This window comes from Aotus nancymaae, unplaced genomic scaffold (genome assembly GCF_030222135.1).
Source record: "Aotus nancymaae isolate 86718 unplaced genomic scaffold, 86718_ANA_hifiasm-v0.15.2.pri h1tg000025l, whole genome shotgun sequence".
NCBI lineage: Eukaryota > Metazoa > Chordata > Mammalia > Primates > Aotidae > Aotus > Aotus nancymaae.
Window position 1 is genome coordinate 19,463,767 of NW_026988438.1, and position 17,649 is coordinate 19,481,415.

General features: G+C 37.9%; 1 protein-coding gene across 1 annotated transcript in view; it reads right to left on the reverse strand.

The window, feature by feature from the left end:
- The window catches only part of CDK14 (cyclin dependent kinase 14), a 763,966-nt gene that overhangs the window by 661,420 nt on the left and 84,897 nt on the right, over positions 1-17,649 (reverse strand). The window lies entirely within an intron of this gene.

A 17,649-nucleotide genomic window follows, 5' to 3' on the forward strand; every position in this document is an offset into this window, starting at 1 on the left:
TTTTTTCTCTTTCAGTAAGAAGTAGTTATCTTCAATTTTCTTCACACAGTCCTACCATATTTCCATTAGAATATTTATCCAAAATCCCAAACAACTAAAGACAGACACACACACACACGCAATCACATATGTATGCATGCACGTGCACACGCACACACACATACACACACACAAATAAAGCTTGTTTGTATTAGGAAAGGGCTGAGTTAAAGGTGTGTACATGATTCTCTCTTATTTATCCTATAGAAGGCACATCATTTTTTTCAGTCATTCATTCTAGAGAACCTGACATTTAGCATCATTTTATAAATCTAGGTTACTACAAAGCTGTACTACCACAAAATCATGAAAAGTCAATATGCACTTTTTTTCTTTTATTTTTTCTTTTTGGATAATATGTAAATATGTGTGATAAACTAGGCACTGACAAGCATAGAAATTTAGTTTTAACAGTACCTTGGAAAGCATTTAATCGAGGGAAAGCAATTTAGGCACACTAGTCCCCACCCTTCCACACAGGGCAGATATTGCTACAGATCCCAGTGCTCCTTCCCACCAAGCCTGGGCATTCATTGCTCAGATTACGCCTCCACATGATGCTCCAGGTAGCCACTATCTTGTAAGAGAAAACATTTACGGTGTGTGATTCTTCTCTTAGTATATAAAATGTATCCTGCAATTCAAGGCACTTGAAAGCTACAATCTATTTTCAGCTACCATAGGACCTATTATTTAGCAAAGTGCTTCTTAGTACCTTGAAACATCCTAATCATTTAACAGCATTACTGCAGTTTACAAATATTAATAGATTATGCATATGAACAACTTTTGCTTGCACTGTGCATTTGGTGCTCCTGACCACCTTATACTGCACCTCAGCACTGTGTGACCCAGCTCATTTGCCCTATGAGTCCTCCCTCCAGCTTCTTGGGGGAAATTACAACTTCTATCCACACCTTATATTAAGGTTATTTTGAAGGGTCCACTCCACAGTCACTCTCACCCACACCCATGGCTTCATGTTTGTAGACTGTTTCCTCATTAGGTCTCCAGCCCAAACATCCCCAGCTCCAGATTCACAATTCCAACCTCTGGTTGGAGTTACTACATGCATGTCTTACTATCACTGCAAATTCAACAAGGAAACTTCATCCTTCTCACCAAAAGATTCTTGCCCTTCCTCCTGTTTCCCTCCTTAATATTAACGGCATCCCTCTCTTCCAGTCACCCACAATGGAGACTTTAGGGTCTCTTCTAGAGACTCTTTTTTACTCCCTACTTCTAAATGATCACTAGGACTTGCCAATTCTAACTGTGAAAGGTCATTCAAGTCAGTCAGTTCTTCCCAATTTCCAGTGCTACAATCCTTGTTTGGGCTTTCATCTGTGCTCTTTTTAATCCCTGACACTCTCCTCCTAACTGGTTTTCCAATCTGAATCTTTCCTTCTTTAAACCATCCACCCAACCCACTTCTCCATCCCCCCAATAACACCACCAAGGTATGTTTCCTTACAAATGTGATTATGCTATTGTCCGCCCCCCTAAAAAACAAAACAAAGCAACAACAACAAACGTTTTCATTTTCCTTCAAAATAAAGGCTGTATCTCCATGTCACCTTTAAAATAAAGTCTAGATCCCGATGTGGAGATTTCAAAGTTCCTCACAAATAGGCCCAAGTGCATTTCTTATTACAGTGTCATGATTCAAATCTCAGCCACTAAAGCCAGACTGCTCATCTCACCTGTGTGACACTGAGCAGGGCCACTGCACACACCTGTCTAGGCTGAGGGTCCCCACACAAGGCTGGCTGGGGGGTGAGTGAGTGTGGGAGCATAGCCCACACACCATTCACCACACTATCTTTCAGCACAGGGCTTCTACAGGCTCAGAGGAAGTGGCACCATTTTCTATTTCACATAAAGGCAATAAAAAGGCTTAGTTTCTTTGTAAAGTATGGCTAATACTAGGATTTACCTCAAGGGATTGTTGTGAGGTTTCAATGACTTAACACATGTAAAGCCCTTAAAACAGTGCCCAGAATATTATAAATGTCCAATAAGTGTCAGCTGTTATGTTCTCACCTTATCTGTTCCTTATAAGTGAATAATGGAATTGTACATGCTATTGCTCAGGTGTAAGCTGTGCTTTTTCACCTTCATGTCTATTGCTTATTCTGTTTCCTCCCCTGAAAATTTCCTCCCCTAGCAGCTTCAATCTGCCTGTTGATAAACTGTCCATTCCTCAAGCTCAGCTGGGAGACCAGGATTACCTCCATTAAGCCTTATTTGATCTCCATGTATTACATGAGTTCTTTAGACTTTAACTCAACTCTTAGGCACCCATCATGGAACTCACTGTAGAAGTAGTTTTTCTTTTCTCTTTTTTTGAGATGGGTTCTCACTCTGTTGCCCAGACTGGAGGTAGTGGTGCAATCTCAGCTCACTGCAACCTCTGCCTCTTGTGCTGAAGCAATCATCCCACCTCAGCCTCCTGAGTTGCTGGGACTACAGGTGTGCACCATGCCTGGCTAATTTTTTTGTATTTTTTGGTAGAGATGGGGTTTTGCCACGTTGCCCAGGCTGGTCTTGAACTCCTGAGCTCAGGCTATCCACAGCCTCAGTTTCCCAAAGTACTGGGATTACAGGCATGAGCTATTGCGCTCGGCCTGATATTTTATAATATCTAAACTTATACTTATCTCAAGGCCTTGTCTTCGTTGAAAGATCTCAAGTGCCTTACGGGAGCCTGTAAAGTTCCTCTTTATGTTCTCACAGTGCCTCTAGAATTACAGCAACATAATGGGCTCATAATAGGTAATAATATAACCATTTATTGGGCATCTACTCTGTGTCAGGTACTATAAAAAGTGCTTTATACATAGTATTTAAATTACATCTCACATAACTTTTGTAGTATTGCTTTCCTTTTTATAGGAATACTTAGGTAATTTAAATAATTTGCTTAGTGTTAAACAGTGAAAAACTGTTGAGGCAGAGATGAGAATCCAAGATATTTCTGGCCCTGAGATTGAGCTCCTTCTACTTCATGGCCCTATCTTGCCCAGCTCCTTCCCCTGCCCAAGAGTCACATTTAGTGATTATGTATTATATTCTAGGAGTTTTTCCTAAATTATTCCTAAGCTTTCTTGAAAAATGGTTATTATTTTTCCTGTGTTCTAGATGAGGAAATCAAGTCTCAGAGATGTTAAAGAATTCATCTTAGATTTCACAGCTAGTAAACTCCAGATGCAACTTTGAACCTAACTCCAGAAGCCTCCTGCCCACTCTACCCCTACTCCTCAAAAATGCTCTCTTCACATTTTAGGAGAAGTCCCTAAGAAAAATGGATTGCCTTTACTATTATCAGGGTTCTTTTATGTGGTTTTATTTTGTTTAGACAGCTTTTGATGGAAATCATTACTACATACACTTACAGAAAAAATGTTAACCTACACTATATTTTGATCACCTTTTGCCTTTATACATTGACTGTCTAATCATCATAACAAACTTCACACAAAAACAGTGCTGGTCCTCCCAAGAATTTGATGAAGTTTTACATCAAAGTGATCTTGATTTTGAAAGAATAAAAATTGTTTATACAAACAATAGGTCAAGAATATGTTGAGGGATCCATATTTAGTACTGGTCATTGTTAATTTCGCCAGACCATTAAGTTTTGCCTGAAACTTCTAGAAGATCAGGATTAAAAAACCACACCAAGAGCAATAAGTAGTCACTGATAAAGAATACCAAAACGAATCTTGAACTTAATGCAATGCACACAAAGCAGAAGGCAAAAAGGAAAGATGAAGGATTAGAATTACCTATTAGATTTTAAAATAAAATAAGAATACACTTTCTGTTTTGAGACAGGGTCTCACTCTGTCACCCAGGCTAGAGTGCAGTGGCATAATCATAGCTCACTGCAGCCTTCATCTCTCTAGCTCGAGCTATTCTCCTGCCTCAGCACTCCCAAGTAGCTAGGACTACAGGTGCATGCCACCACACTCAGCTAATTAAAATTTTTTTTTTAGTGGAGACAGGGTCTCATTATGTTGCTCGGACTGATTTTGAACTTCTGAGTTCAAGTGATCCTCCCTCATTGGCCTCCCAAAGTGCTCGGATTACAGGTGTGAGCCCCCATGCCCAGGCTAAGAATACAATTTTTAAAAGGGAAAAAATGGTGGAAGAATTAATGGAAATTAATATGACTTATTTATGAGAAAACAGCACTCTATCAAACTGGCATGTATGCAGTAACTCCCAAGCTAATTCAAATACTTAAGATACAAATGTGATTGAAAATTACATGACTTGAATGTCATTATTCAATCTTACCAAAGCTCCCTATTTAGTTGGAAAAAATTCTATTGATTTTCAGTGGAAAAAAAAGTGCAAGTGAAAATAGAAAAAGATTTAATAGGACCCAAATCTTCCCAAGCAAAGAAATAACTCCAAAAAAGTATCCCTCATTATGAAAGTGCTAGGGTTTCTAGAGCTCCCAGAGGACTCAGTAAAACTAGAGACATTTGCAGTGCATTATAAGTGTGTAATTACCATTTAAATGAAGGGAGAAAGGCTGGTGAGTGAAATGAGAAACAGGCATTTTCTCACAGCCAACCAGAAACTGACATTTCAGGCAACAATCATCTAATCTACAGTCCGGTTAACAAAGCTATTGTCATTCTGCCACTCTTACTCTTAAGTGGCACTCTCTCCTACCAGAAGGAAACCATAGGTTAAATCTTTCTCTATGATTTTCAGTCACAATTTGCTCATTAGGCTCTAACCTATTTAATATGTAATTTAACCGCATATGTTTACCAAAAGACAGCCAAGAGACATAAAGGCTTCTCTTCAATTCTACCTTTTAAATTATTTGGGCATCCAAATTGTGAAAGTGGACAAAATGTCAGAGTAAACTCTATTGGTTATACAATCGTGATTGTTAAGAATCATCTTAACTCACCTGCAGTCCAATAAAGCTTTCCGTACGAACATCCCTGTTTGTGGATTTGACTGAGCAGCAAGTTGGATGTAGAAAATATTATAGCCTTATTCTGAAAAGGCATTGAACACCCTTTTCAAATGTAGCTAAAAGTTATCACATAGATTTCAAGACTGGAAAAGTATCAAATGTGTTCTGACTGAATAGATTAATAATGAGTTATAGAGCATAAAAGATTTGTCAAAAAACACACAAATTAACTGGAAAACCCCTTTCCCTGCCACATGTGTTTCAGAATCAAATACATTCCTTTTGGGTTGCTGCTGGTATGAGATTAGCTAACTCTTATGATGTGTTTGGCAAAACCAACTGGGGTTTATTGGTGTGGCTTATGTTGGTTGGATTAATCGTTGCTTCTACCTCAAAAAAAAAAAAAATTCCTGAGTATTTCTGAGGTAAGAATATAAATGTGAAGCATAACAGGATTAGTAAGTCATGAAAAGAAAGGCTGTGCACACATGATCAGCCATGTGACAAAAGTGATGGGGTTGTGCGTTTCATAGAGCTACTTTATTCTAGATTTCCCTTTATATCTTCCTTTGGCTGTTTTATTTGATATCTTTTAAAAATTTGTTGCAAGTCAGTGAAACAAGTTAGGCAGACCCTTATAAGCCATTCAACGATCTTTTTGATATTCTAAACCAATGAATCCACAAACTATGACTCCCAGACCAAATCTGGCTCTCTGCATGTTTTTGTACATAAAACTTTATCGAAACACAGCCATATATGTTCATTTATGTATGGTCTATAGATGCTTTCGTACCACAACAGCAAAGTAGTTGTGACAGGGATCATAAGGCCCCAAAAGCCTAAAATATTTACTGTCTGGACCTTTATAAAGAAAGTTTTCCAATCCCTAATTTAAACTTATCTCTTACTGTTCTAGGTGAAAATTATACTCTCTAATATAACCTTCTACTCTATCCCACTCTGTCCCATTCTATTTCATCAAACCATCCAATTTTTCAATTACAGGCATACCTTGTTTGTTGTACTTCACTTTATCGTGCCTCATAAATATTGTGCTTTTTACAAATCGAAGGTTTATGGCAACCTGGTGTCAGGCAAATGTGTCAGCACCACTTTTCCAATAGTATGTGCTCACTTTGTGTCTCTGTATCACAGTTTGGTAACTCTCACAATATTTCAAAGTTGTTCATTATTGTTACATCTGTTATGGTGATCCATGATGGTACTACCGTAATTGTTATGGGGGTGCCATAAACTGCACCCATAGTAGACAGTGAACCTAATCAATACATGTTGTGTGTGTTCTGACTGCTCCACTGACTGGCCATTCCCCCATCTTTCTCTTCTCAGGCCTCTCTATTCAGTGAGACACAACAATATTGAAATGAGGCCAGTTAATAATCTGACAATGACCTCCAATTGTTCAAGTGAAAGGAAGAGTTGCATATCTCTCACTTTCAATCAAAAGCCAGAAATTATTAAACTTAGTGAGGAAGGCATGCCAAAAGCCAAGATAGGCTGAAAGCTGGGCCTCTTGTGCCAAACAGCCAAATTGTAAATTCAAAGGAAAAAATCCTTGAAGGAAATTAAAACTGCTACTCCCATGAACACAAAAATGATAAAAGAGCAAAATAGTCTTATTGCTGATATGGAAAAAGTTTTAGTAGTCTGGATGGACGATCAAACCAGCCATGAAATTCCTTTAAGTCAGAGACTAATACAGAGTAAGGCCCTAACTCTCTTCAATTCTCTGAAGGCTGAGAGAGGCAGGAAGCTGCAGAAGAAATGTTGGAATGTAGCAGAGACTGGTTCATGAAGTTGAAGGAAAGAAGCTGTCTCCATAACATAAAAGTGCAAGGCAAACAGCAAGTGCTAATGTAGAAGCCATAGCAAGTTATCCAGAAGATCTACCCAAGATCATTGATGAAGGTGACTACACTAAAAAATAGATTCTGAAAATAGACAAAGCAGCCTGCTACTGGAAAAAGATGCCATCTAGGACTTTCATAGCCAGAGAGGAAAAAGTCAGTGCCTGGCTTCAAATCTTCAAAAGGACAGGTTGACTTTCTTGTTAGGGGTTAATGGAACTGATGACTTTAAGTGGAAACCAATGCTCATTTACTATTCCAAAAATCTAAGGACACTTCAGAATTATGCTACATCTACTTGCCCGTGCTCTATAAATGGAACACCAAAGCTGAGATGACAGCACATCTGTGTACAGAATGGCTTACTGAATATATTAAGCCCAATATTGAGACTTACTACTCAGAAAAAAGATTCCTTTCAAAATGTTAATGCTCCTTGACAATGCACCTGGTCACTCAAGAGTTCTGATGGAGATGTGCATGGAGATGAATAATGTTTTCATGCCTGCTAAGACAACATCCATTCTGCAGCCCATGAATAAAGAAGTCATTTTCACTTTCAAGTCTTATTATTTAAGAAATACGTTTCCTAAAGCTATAGTTGTCATAATAGTGATTCCTCTGATGGATCTGGTTAAAATAAATTGAAAACCTTCTGGAAAGAATCCACCATTATAGATGCCCTTAAAAATATTCATGATTCATGGAAGGAAGTCAAAATATCAACATTAACAGGAGTTTGGAAGTATATTCCAACTCTAACGGATGACTTTGAAGGGGTGCAAGACTTCAGTGAAGACTGATGTGGTGGCACATGCCTATAATCCCAGCTACTTGGGAAGCTGAGGTGGGAGGATCACTTGAGTCCATTTGAGAACAGCCTGCACAACACAGCAAGACCTTATCTGGAAAAAAAAAAAAAAAAAAAGAGAGAGAGAGAGAGAATGAGAAGGACTTCAGTGGAAGAAGTCACTGCTGATGTGGTGGAAATAGCAAGAGGTTAGAATTTGAAGATTTGAAGTGGAGCATGAAAATGTGACTGAACTGCTGCAATCACATGATAAACTTGAATGGATGAGGAGCTGCTTGTTATGCATGAGCAAAGAAAGTAGTTTCTTGAAATGGAATCTACTTCTAGTGAAAATGCTATGAACACTGTTGAAATGACTACAAAGGATTTAGAATATTATGTAAACGTAATTGATAAACCAACAGCAGGGTTTGAGAGAACTGATTACAATTTTGAAAGAAGTTTTGCTGTGGGTAAAATGCTATCAAACGGCACCACACGCTGCAAAGAAATCTTCCATGAAAGGAAGAATGAACCATGTGGCAAACCTCATTGCCACAGTGAACCCAAACTTCAGCAACCACCACCCTGATCTGGCAGCAACCATTAACACCAAGGCAAGATCCTCACTAGAAAAAAGGTTATGACTTTCTGAATGTTCAGATGATTGTTAGCATTTTTTAACAATAAAGTTTTGTGGGGGATTCTTGAGATAAGGTCTCACTCTGACACCTGGCTGTAGTGCTGTGGATGATCAGAGCCCACTGCAACCTGAAACTCCTGGGTTCAAGTGATCCTCCCACCCCATCCTCCCAAGTAGTACCACAGGTGCACACCACCATGTCTGGCTAGTTCTTAAAAAGCTTTTATAGAAATGAGTTATCACTATGTTGCACAGGCTGGTCTCAAACTCCTGACCTCAAGTGACACTCCTGCCTCGCTTCCAAAAGTTCTGGGATTACAGGTATAAGCCACTATGCTTGGCCATGTATTTTAATAAAAGTATGTACATTGTTTTTTAGACATAATACTATTGTACACTTAGTAGACTACAGTGTAGTGTAAACATAATTTTTATATGCACTGGAAAACAACAAAAAAATGTGTGACTGGCTTTATTGTGATATTTGCTTTATGGTGGCATTCTGGAACCAAACCTGCCTATATCTCCTTTTTCTAGTAAATCTTATGTTTATATATCTTTCCTTTTTCAGTTACTATCACAGTTAATTTCATTCCAACATTCACTTAATCTGAATTTAAAAGTGGTCATATGTGGCGCAGTCTCTGCTTTGGGTCAATCCAATGTAAAATCAATTCAAAAACAATGAAAATATACAATTGAAATAAATTTAAATGTTTACTTAGGCTCTAAAGAAAATGCTGAAGAGGTAAAGGAGGAGTATGCTCTTAATGAATAAGCATTTTGAATCCCTGTCTTCCCAGAATCATTACTCTCAATATTCCCCTAAATCAATGACAGACGTTGTGGTGAATGCTATGGTGTGCTGCAGAGATATTCCTTTTAGCCACTGCACCCAGTGAGAACTAATTGTTTTTTAATGTTTTACAGTTTTATTTTTCCAAGGAACACTGGCCAGGCACAGTGGCTTATGCCCATAATCATAGCATTTAGGGAGGCCAAAGCAGGAGGATCACTTGAGGTGAGGAGTTCAAGACCAGCCTGGCCAACATGATGAAACCCATCTCTACTAAAAATACAAAAATTAACCAGGCATGCTAGCACACACCTGTAATTCCAGCTACTTGGGAACCTGAGACAGGAGAATCACTTGAACCTGGGAGGTGGAAGTTGCAGTGAGCCAAGATCAGGCCACTGCACTCCAGCCTCAGCAACAGAGGAAGACTATGTCTCAAAAAAATGATAATAAAATAAAATTAAAAAGAACATTGATCAAAAAGCATTTAAAATTGTGCCTTTTTACATTATGCATTTGAAAGTCTTTATAGATTATTACATGGCCAACTGTAGGGTGAATGCTGTTCTACTGTTTTACTCTCCCCCTAAAATAGCATCTTGACTCAAAATGAAACGTTCTAGCACAAAAGTTGGAAAACAAGGGCACATAAGAAGACAAAAAATTAAGAGAAAGAAAGAGGAAAAAGGAAACTAAGATGAAACAAATCAAACAAAACCATAGTAAATTCATGAATTACATTGCATCCAGTAGCTCTGCAAGCTCTAGACTGATTATCTTTTCCAGAGCCAAATGTTTAATTTTGTGAAATTCCTAGCATTGGCACAAGTTAAAATAAATAACTCATCTTTATTCTGCTTAAACTTAAATTTTCTTTAAAAGGGCCAGGTACAGTGGCTCATGCCTGTAATTCCAGCAGTTCAGGAGGCTGAGATGGGCAGATTGCTTGAGCCCAGGGGTTTGAGATCAGTCTGGGAAACATAGTGAAATCCCATCTCTACAAAAAACACAAAAGTTAGCCAGGCATTGTAGTGAGCATCTGTAGGCTTGGCTACCTGAGAGGCTTAGGTCAGAGGATCAATTGAGCCCAGGAGGCAGAGGCTGCAGTGAGCCATGATCATGCCACCGCACTCCAGCCTGGCTGACAGAGCAGGACTCTGTCTCAAAAAAATGAAAATTTTTAAACATTTTAAAGAAAACAAAAAGAGTAATATAAAAAGTAATATGAGGTGGAGAGAAGTTAAATACCATTACCATTAAATACCATTACCATTAAAATAGCTTATATATCCTCCATAACTAAAACACTATGGTTTTAGGAAACTATTATCCAGGTAGACCAATAGCAGTGAATAGATGTAGAAAAATGTACTCAAATGTGAATGGAAATTTATGAAAAAAGTTTCATCTTATATCACTGGTGTAAAAAAGGTTTTCACAATAAATTGTGTTGGTGTAGTTTTCTTTATATAATTACATTCTTAGTCTCTTTTTACAGCTTTGGACTTAAAGACTTTTTTGTTTAAGTATAGCTACCCCTACTCTCTTTTGGTTTCCATTTATATAGAATATCTTCTTCCATCTCTTCACTCTCAGTTTATGTGTGTCCTTAAAAATGATGAAGAGAGCCTCCTACAGGCAGCATATAGTTGGGTATTATTATTATTTTTTAAATCCATTCAGCCACTTTTTTTTTCACTGGAGAATTTAACCTATTTACATTCAAGGTGGTTATTGATAAGTAAGAACCTCAAAATAACAAAAGCTATTTACAACAAGCCAACAGCCAATATCATACTGAATGGGCAAAAACTGGAAGCATTCCCTTTGAAATCTGGCACTAGACAAGGATGCCCTCTCTCATCACTCCTATTCAATATAGTATTGGAAGTTATAGCCAGAGCAATCAGGCAAGAAAAAGAAAGCGTATTCAGATAGGAAAGGAGGAAGTCAAATTGTCTCTATTTGCAGATGACATGATTGTATATTTAGAAGACCCCATTGTCTCAGCCCAAAATCTACTGAAACTGATAAGCAACTTCAGCAAAGTCTTAGGATACAAAATCAATGTGCAAAAATCACAAGCATTCCTATACATCAATAACAGACTTAAAGAGAGCCAAATCAAGAACGAACTGCCATTCACAATTGCTACAAAGAGAATAAAATACCGAGGAATACAACTAACAAGGAACATAAAGGACCTCTTCAAGGAGAACTACAAACCACTGCTCAACAAAATAAGAGAGGACACAAACAGATGGAGAAACATTCCATGCTCATGGTTAGGAAGAATCAATATTGTGAAAATGGCCATACTGCCTAAAGTAATTTATAGATTCAACGCTATCCCCATCAAGCTATCAATGATCTTCTTCACAGAACTGGAAAAAAACACCTTAAATTTCATATGGAACCAAAAGAGAGCCCACATAGCCAACTCAATTCTAAGCAAAAAGAACAAAGCTGGAGGCATCACACTACTGGACTTCAAACTATACTACAAGGCTACAGTAATCAAAACAGGATGGTACTGGTACCAAAACAGAGATATAGACCAATGGAACAGAACAGAGGCCTTGGAGGCAACACCACACATCTACAACCATCTGATCTTTGACAAACCTCACGAAAACAAGTAATTGGGAAAGGATTCCCTGTTTAATAAATGGTGTTGGGAAAACTGGCTAGCCATATGCAGAAAGCAGAAACTGGACCCCTTCCTGACACCTTACACTAAAATTAACTCCAGATGGATTAAAGACTTAAACATAAGACCTAACACCATAAAAACCCTAGAAGAAAATCTAGGCAAAACCATTCAGGACATAGGCATAGGCAAGGACTTCATGACCAAAACACCAAAAGCATTGGCAACAAAAGCCAAAATAGACAAATGGGACCTAATCAAACTCCACAGCTTCTGCACAGCAAAAGAAACAGTCATTAGAGTGAATCAGCAACCAACAGAATGGGGAAAGTTTTTTGCAATCTACCCATCTGACAAAGGGCTAATATCCAGAATCTACAAAGAACTAAAACAGATTTACAAGAAAAAAACAAACAAACCCATTCAAAAGTGGGCAAAGGATATGAACAGACACTTTACAAAAGAAGACATACATGAGGCCAACAAACATACGAAAAATGCTCATCATCACTGGTCATTAGAGAAATGCAAATCAAAACTACATTGAGATACCATCTCACACCAGTTAGAATGGTGATCGTTAAAAAATCTGGAGACAACAGATGCTGGAGAGGATGTGGAGAAATAGGAACACTTTTACACTGTTGGTGGGAGTGTAAATTAGTTCAACCATTGCGGAAGACAGTGTGGTGATTCCTCAAGGACCTAGAAATAGAAATTCCATTTGACCCAGCAATCCCATTACCGGGTATATATCCAAAGGATTATAAATCGTTCTACTATAAGGACACATGCACACGAATGCGTTCATTGCAGCACTGTTTACAATAGAAAAGACCTGGAACCAACCCAAATTCCCATTGATGATAGACTGGACAGGGAAAATGTGGCACATATACACCATGGAATACTATGCAACCATAAAAAACGATGAGTTCGTGTCCTTTGTAGGGACATAGATGGACCTGGAAACCATCATTCTCAACAAACTGACACAAGAACAGAAAATCAAACACCACATGTTCTCAATCAAAGGTGGGTGTTGAACAATGAGAACACATGGACACAGGGAGGGGAGCATCACACACTGGAGTCTGTCAGGGGGAAATAGGGGAGGGACAGCGAGGGGTGGCGAGTTGGGGAGAGATAGCATGGGGAGAAATGCCAGATATAGGTGGTCGGGAGGAAGGCAGCAAATCACACTGCCACGTGTGTACCTATGCAACAATCTTGCATGTTCTTCACATGTACCCCCAAACCTAAAATGCAATAAAAAAAAGAACCTACTGCTACCATTTTAGGTTGGAATATAGTAATAAAGGGGTCCATTCATCAAGAGGATACAATTATAAATATATATGCACTCAACATTTGAGCCCCTAAATATATAAAGTAAATATTAATCGATCTGAAGGAAGAAATAGGCAATAATGCAGTAGGGGACTTCAATAACCACTCTCAGCAATGGATATAACATCCAGACCAAAAAAAAAAAAAAATCAATAAAGAGACATAAGACTTGAACTACACTTTGGACAAATGAACATAACAGACATATCCACAGGGTTCTATCCAATGGCAGCACAATGTGTATTCTTCTTCTTTTTTTTCTTTTTCTGAGACAGGATCTTTCTCTGTCACTCAGGATAGAGTACACTGGTATGATCATGGCTCACTAAAGCCTCCACTTTCTGGGCTCAATTGATCCTCCCTCCTCAGCCTTCCTAGTAAGTTGGCTAACTTTTTAATTTTTCTTTTGTAGAGGTGAGATCTTGCTCTGTTGACCAGGCTGGTTTCAAACTCCTGGCCTTAAGCAGTCCTCCTGCCTTGACCTCCGAAAATGTGAGTCACTGTACCTGGCTGACATTCTTCTTCAGCACACATGTAACATTCTCTAAGATAGACCATATGTTAGGCTACAAAACAAGTTTTCACTTGTTTGAAGATTGAAAAGACCATATGTTAGGCCACAAAACACGTTTCTACTTGTAAGAAGATTGAAATCATATCAAGAATCTTTTCTGACCATAATGGTATGAAACTAGAAATTAATAACAAGAAGAAATTTGGAAAATTCACCAAAGCATGGAAATTAAACAGAATTCTCTGAACAACTAAGAAGTCAAAAAAGAAATCAAAGAGAAAGCAAAAAGTATATTGAGACAAATGAATATAAAAACACAATATACCAAAATGTATGGGATGCAGTAAAAGTAATTCTTAGAGGGAAGTTAATAACAATCATGCCTACATAAAAAAGAAGAATTTCAAATAAATAACCTTACATTACACATTAAAGAACCAGAAAAAGAACAAGCTATGCCCACAGTTAATAGAAGGAAGGAAATAATAAAGATCAGGGCAGAAAGAAGACAGATGCTAGAAAAACAATAGAAAGAATCAACAAAACTGAAAACTATAGTATTATGTAGTAAGAGGAGTTAAAAAATTAAAATTAAGAAATTAACAAAACTAATGGTGTTTTGAAAAGATAAACAAAATGGTCAACGATTTAGATAGACTACAAAAAAAGAGAGACTTAAATAAAATCAGAAATGAAAGAGAAGACATTACAACTGATATCACAGAAATATGAAAGATTATGAGATACTATGAACAATTATACACCAACAAATGGGATAGCCTAGAAGAAATGAATAAATTCCTAGACAAATACATCCTACCATGATTGAATTATTAAGAAATAGAAAATCTGAACAGACAAATAATGAGTATGGAGATTGAATCAGTAATAAATGGTCTCCCATCAAAGAAAACCCCAAGACCTCATGGCTTCACTGCTAAATTCTACCATTATAATAACTAATACCAATCCTTCTCAACTCTTCTGAAAAATTGAAAAGGGAATCCTTCCCAATACATTTCATGAGACCAGTATTATCCTGAAACCCAAACCAGACAAAGACACTATGAGAAAAGAAAATTACAGGCTAATATCCCTGATGAAAATAGATGCAAAATTCTCCACAAAATATCAGCAAACTGAATTCAGCATCACATTAAAAGAATCATTTATGTAAGTAGGGAAAATCTCTAACAATGGAATTACCAGGTCAAAGAGTACTCCCGCCAAACCCCAAATTTTAATAGATATTTAGAGATTGTCTTCTAAAAAGTTTGTATAAATTGCCCAATTCTGACAACAAATAAATGTGCACATTTCCTTGCAACATTGGGTGTTAAACATTCTTTCTTGATGTTGTTTGCCCAGGGCAGCTTTCGTTCTCACCTGTTCTCCTAGTGTAATTCTTAATAGTGGCCCTTTCAGTCTTAAAATGGGCCCAGTTTGGATAATATATAGTTACTCTACTGAACTTTAAATCTGATACGTATTGTCTCTTCCCTAGAGATTCTCCAGGAGGCTCTGTAGGCTTCTGGAAGGACTTGCATTCTCCTCCTTCTCCCTCCCTATTAACCTGCACTGACTCCTTCAGAAGCCATAGAATTATGGAATGTACCTCTAGCTACGGACCTCCATTCTGTGCAGATGGATGTAGGAGGTGGCAAAGAAAGTATGCCTATATGTTTAACCTTGCTGAAAGACAAATGTGCACACAAACACACATACACACACAAAGCCAAATGTGTAACTATGTTGTAATCCAAAGGATAGTCCCTAGCTGTCCATCATTTGACATGCCACAGATGTTGATAAGAGGATCTCAGCACAGGAAGTGGTGTTAGGTAGGATGACCTTTAAGTGCCTTCAGTGCTGAGCTTCTGTAATTACAGTAGTAACAATGAACTTATTGAGGACTTACTGAGTGCTGGGGGTAGTTTTAAAAATTTTAGCTATAAAATCTCATTTTGTCCTCAGAGTCACCAAAACAATAATTTAGTCACTGTTTTTAGATAAGAATAACAAATTAGGAACTAAGGCACAAACAGATTAAGTTAGTTGTCTAATGTGGCATACTTAGTAAACGGAAAGCCCAGATTTCATTAAAGGCCGCCTGAACTGCTATGTCTCTACTTTCTGCTGCCTTCCTTTTTCATGGCAAGGGTTGAGGGGGTGGTGGTTGTGGGGGGTCTCTGCCATCCAGGCTGAAATGCAGTGGCACAATCATAACTCACTACAACCTCCAACTCTTGGGCTCAAGCAATCCTCCCACCTCAGCCTCCTGAATAGCTGGGACTACAGGCACATGCAACCATGCCCAGGTAATATTTTTTTATTTTTTGTAGTGATGGGGTCTTGCTATGTTGCCCAGGCTGGTCTTAACTGAGTTTAAGTGAGCTCACCTTGGCCTACCAAGTAGTTAGGACTACAGGTGTGAGGCACCACACAGGCTTTTAAATTTTTTTGTAGACATGGAATCTCACTATATTGTCCAGGCTAGTCTTGGACTCCTAGCCTCAAGTGATCCTCCATCCTTGGTCTCCCAAAGTGCTAAGATTACAGAAATCAGCCACTGTGCCTGGCCTTCTGCTGCCTTCTATTACATGTTTCAGGCATTGAAAATCCACTTATATTTTACAGATTTGATTTCCATTTTCTTTCTTAATAATACTAATCATATTCCTGAAAAGTTGCTTAATAGAAGGGAGAAAATGGAATGCATTAAATTCATGCAATATAATTTGAAACTACCATTGAAGAAACTTTCTTCTGCTCTTTCTTGAAAATCTATCTTTTCAGTTATCTATTCATCATATACTATGAAAAGAAAAAAATAAATTTATCTTTTCAAATTCTTTCTAGAAAAAGTCAAAAAATATATAATTTTTAAAATGTTAAACATAAAACATTCATAATAAAAAGATTTTTATTCTGAAATTTTAGTATTGTTCCTACTTTAATATTTAGGGCTCAAGTGACTTAAGATACTATCAACTTGTAATTGACAAAAAGGAAAAGATCAGATATTTGATGGTGACCTTAAGACTAGTTGTCTCCAGTGAGAGAAAACCTGTGGACGCTTAATGAATGCTTAATGAATCCCTAATCCCAGCAAACCATCTTCTGAATTCATTGTCTAGGAAAGAAGTGTGGACCAAGAAGGGCACTATTACCACCAATCCTGAAAAATTTTCTCAATTTTCTTCTTCTCAATTTCTCTTTACAGGTGATGAGTATCACAGTGTACATAACATTTTATAGGCTCCATATTTTCCTATTCCACAATCAGAAGCCTGCTTATCCTATGTCTTGCATAAATACTCTGAAAACTATATGCAAATAGCCTACCAATAATCTCTCAATGTGTAAGTAAGTCCAGAAGACACACATGAATCTCTCTCCCTCCATCTTCAGACCCCTTTCTCTTGATGTCTACAACACCACTGTCTCCCACTTTTTAAAAATCTTCTTCTCAACTTATTCTGCAGAACCCTGTTTCACTTACTCAAACCTTTAAAGTAGGCATTCCCATTGGGCTCTCTCATGGGTAAAAATATCATCCTGCCTTGTGAATTTGATTACAATTTATTCCCTACAATGAATCTGACAATTCTCAGTCTGTGAAAAGATAACTGTGTCTACTTAAACTAAATAAATACCTAACCGTGTGCTCTTTTCAGTGTTTTTCCTGGGTCAATGTAATGTGGAATTTAAAATGGACAGAGAAAAATTGAAATGCAGCCTTATTCTCTGCAGCCCCCTGGTTTGGTTTCAACCCTAGGAAGAAGCAGCATTTGCCCTACAGTTTGGCTCCCCTCCTAAAATAGCCTCTTGAAACATTTCATGATCCCATTATCACCCAAACAATTTCTATAAAACAAGGTCTAGGAGTTGATAATAGGGCGTGTATGTGCTTACCACTTCATCCTTACCCTAAAAGGTTTACCGGGCTTCTCATCCAGATTTTGCAACCTCCAAGTATGGGTCCCAAGCTTTTCTACATTCCCTGTCATTATGCCTCTGCAGCCCAGAGCTCTAAAATAATCTGGGGCCCCCC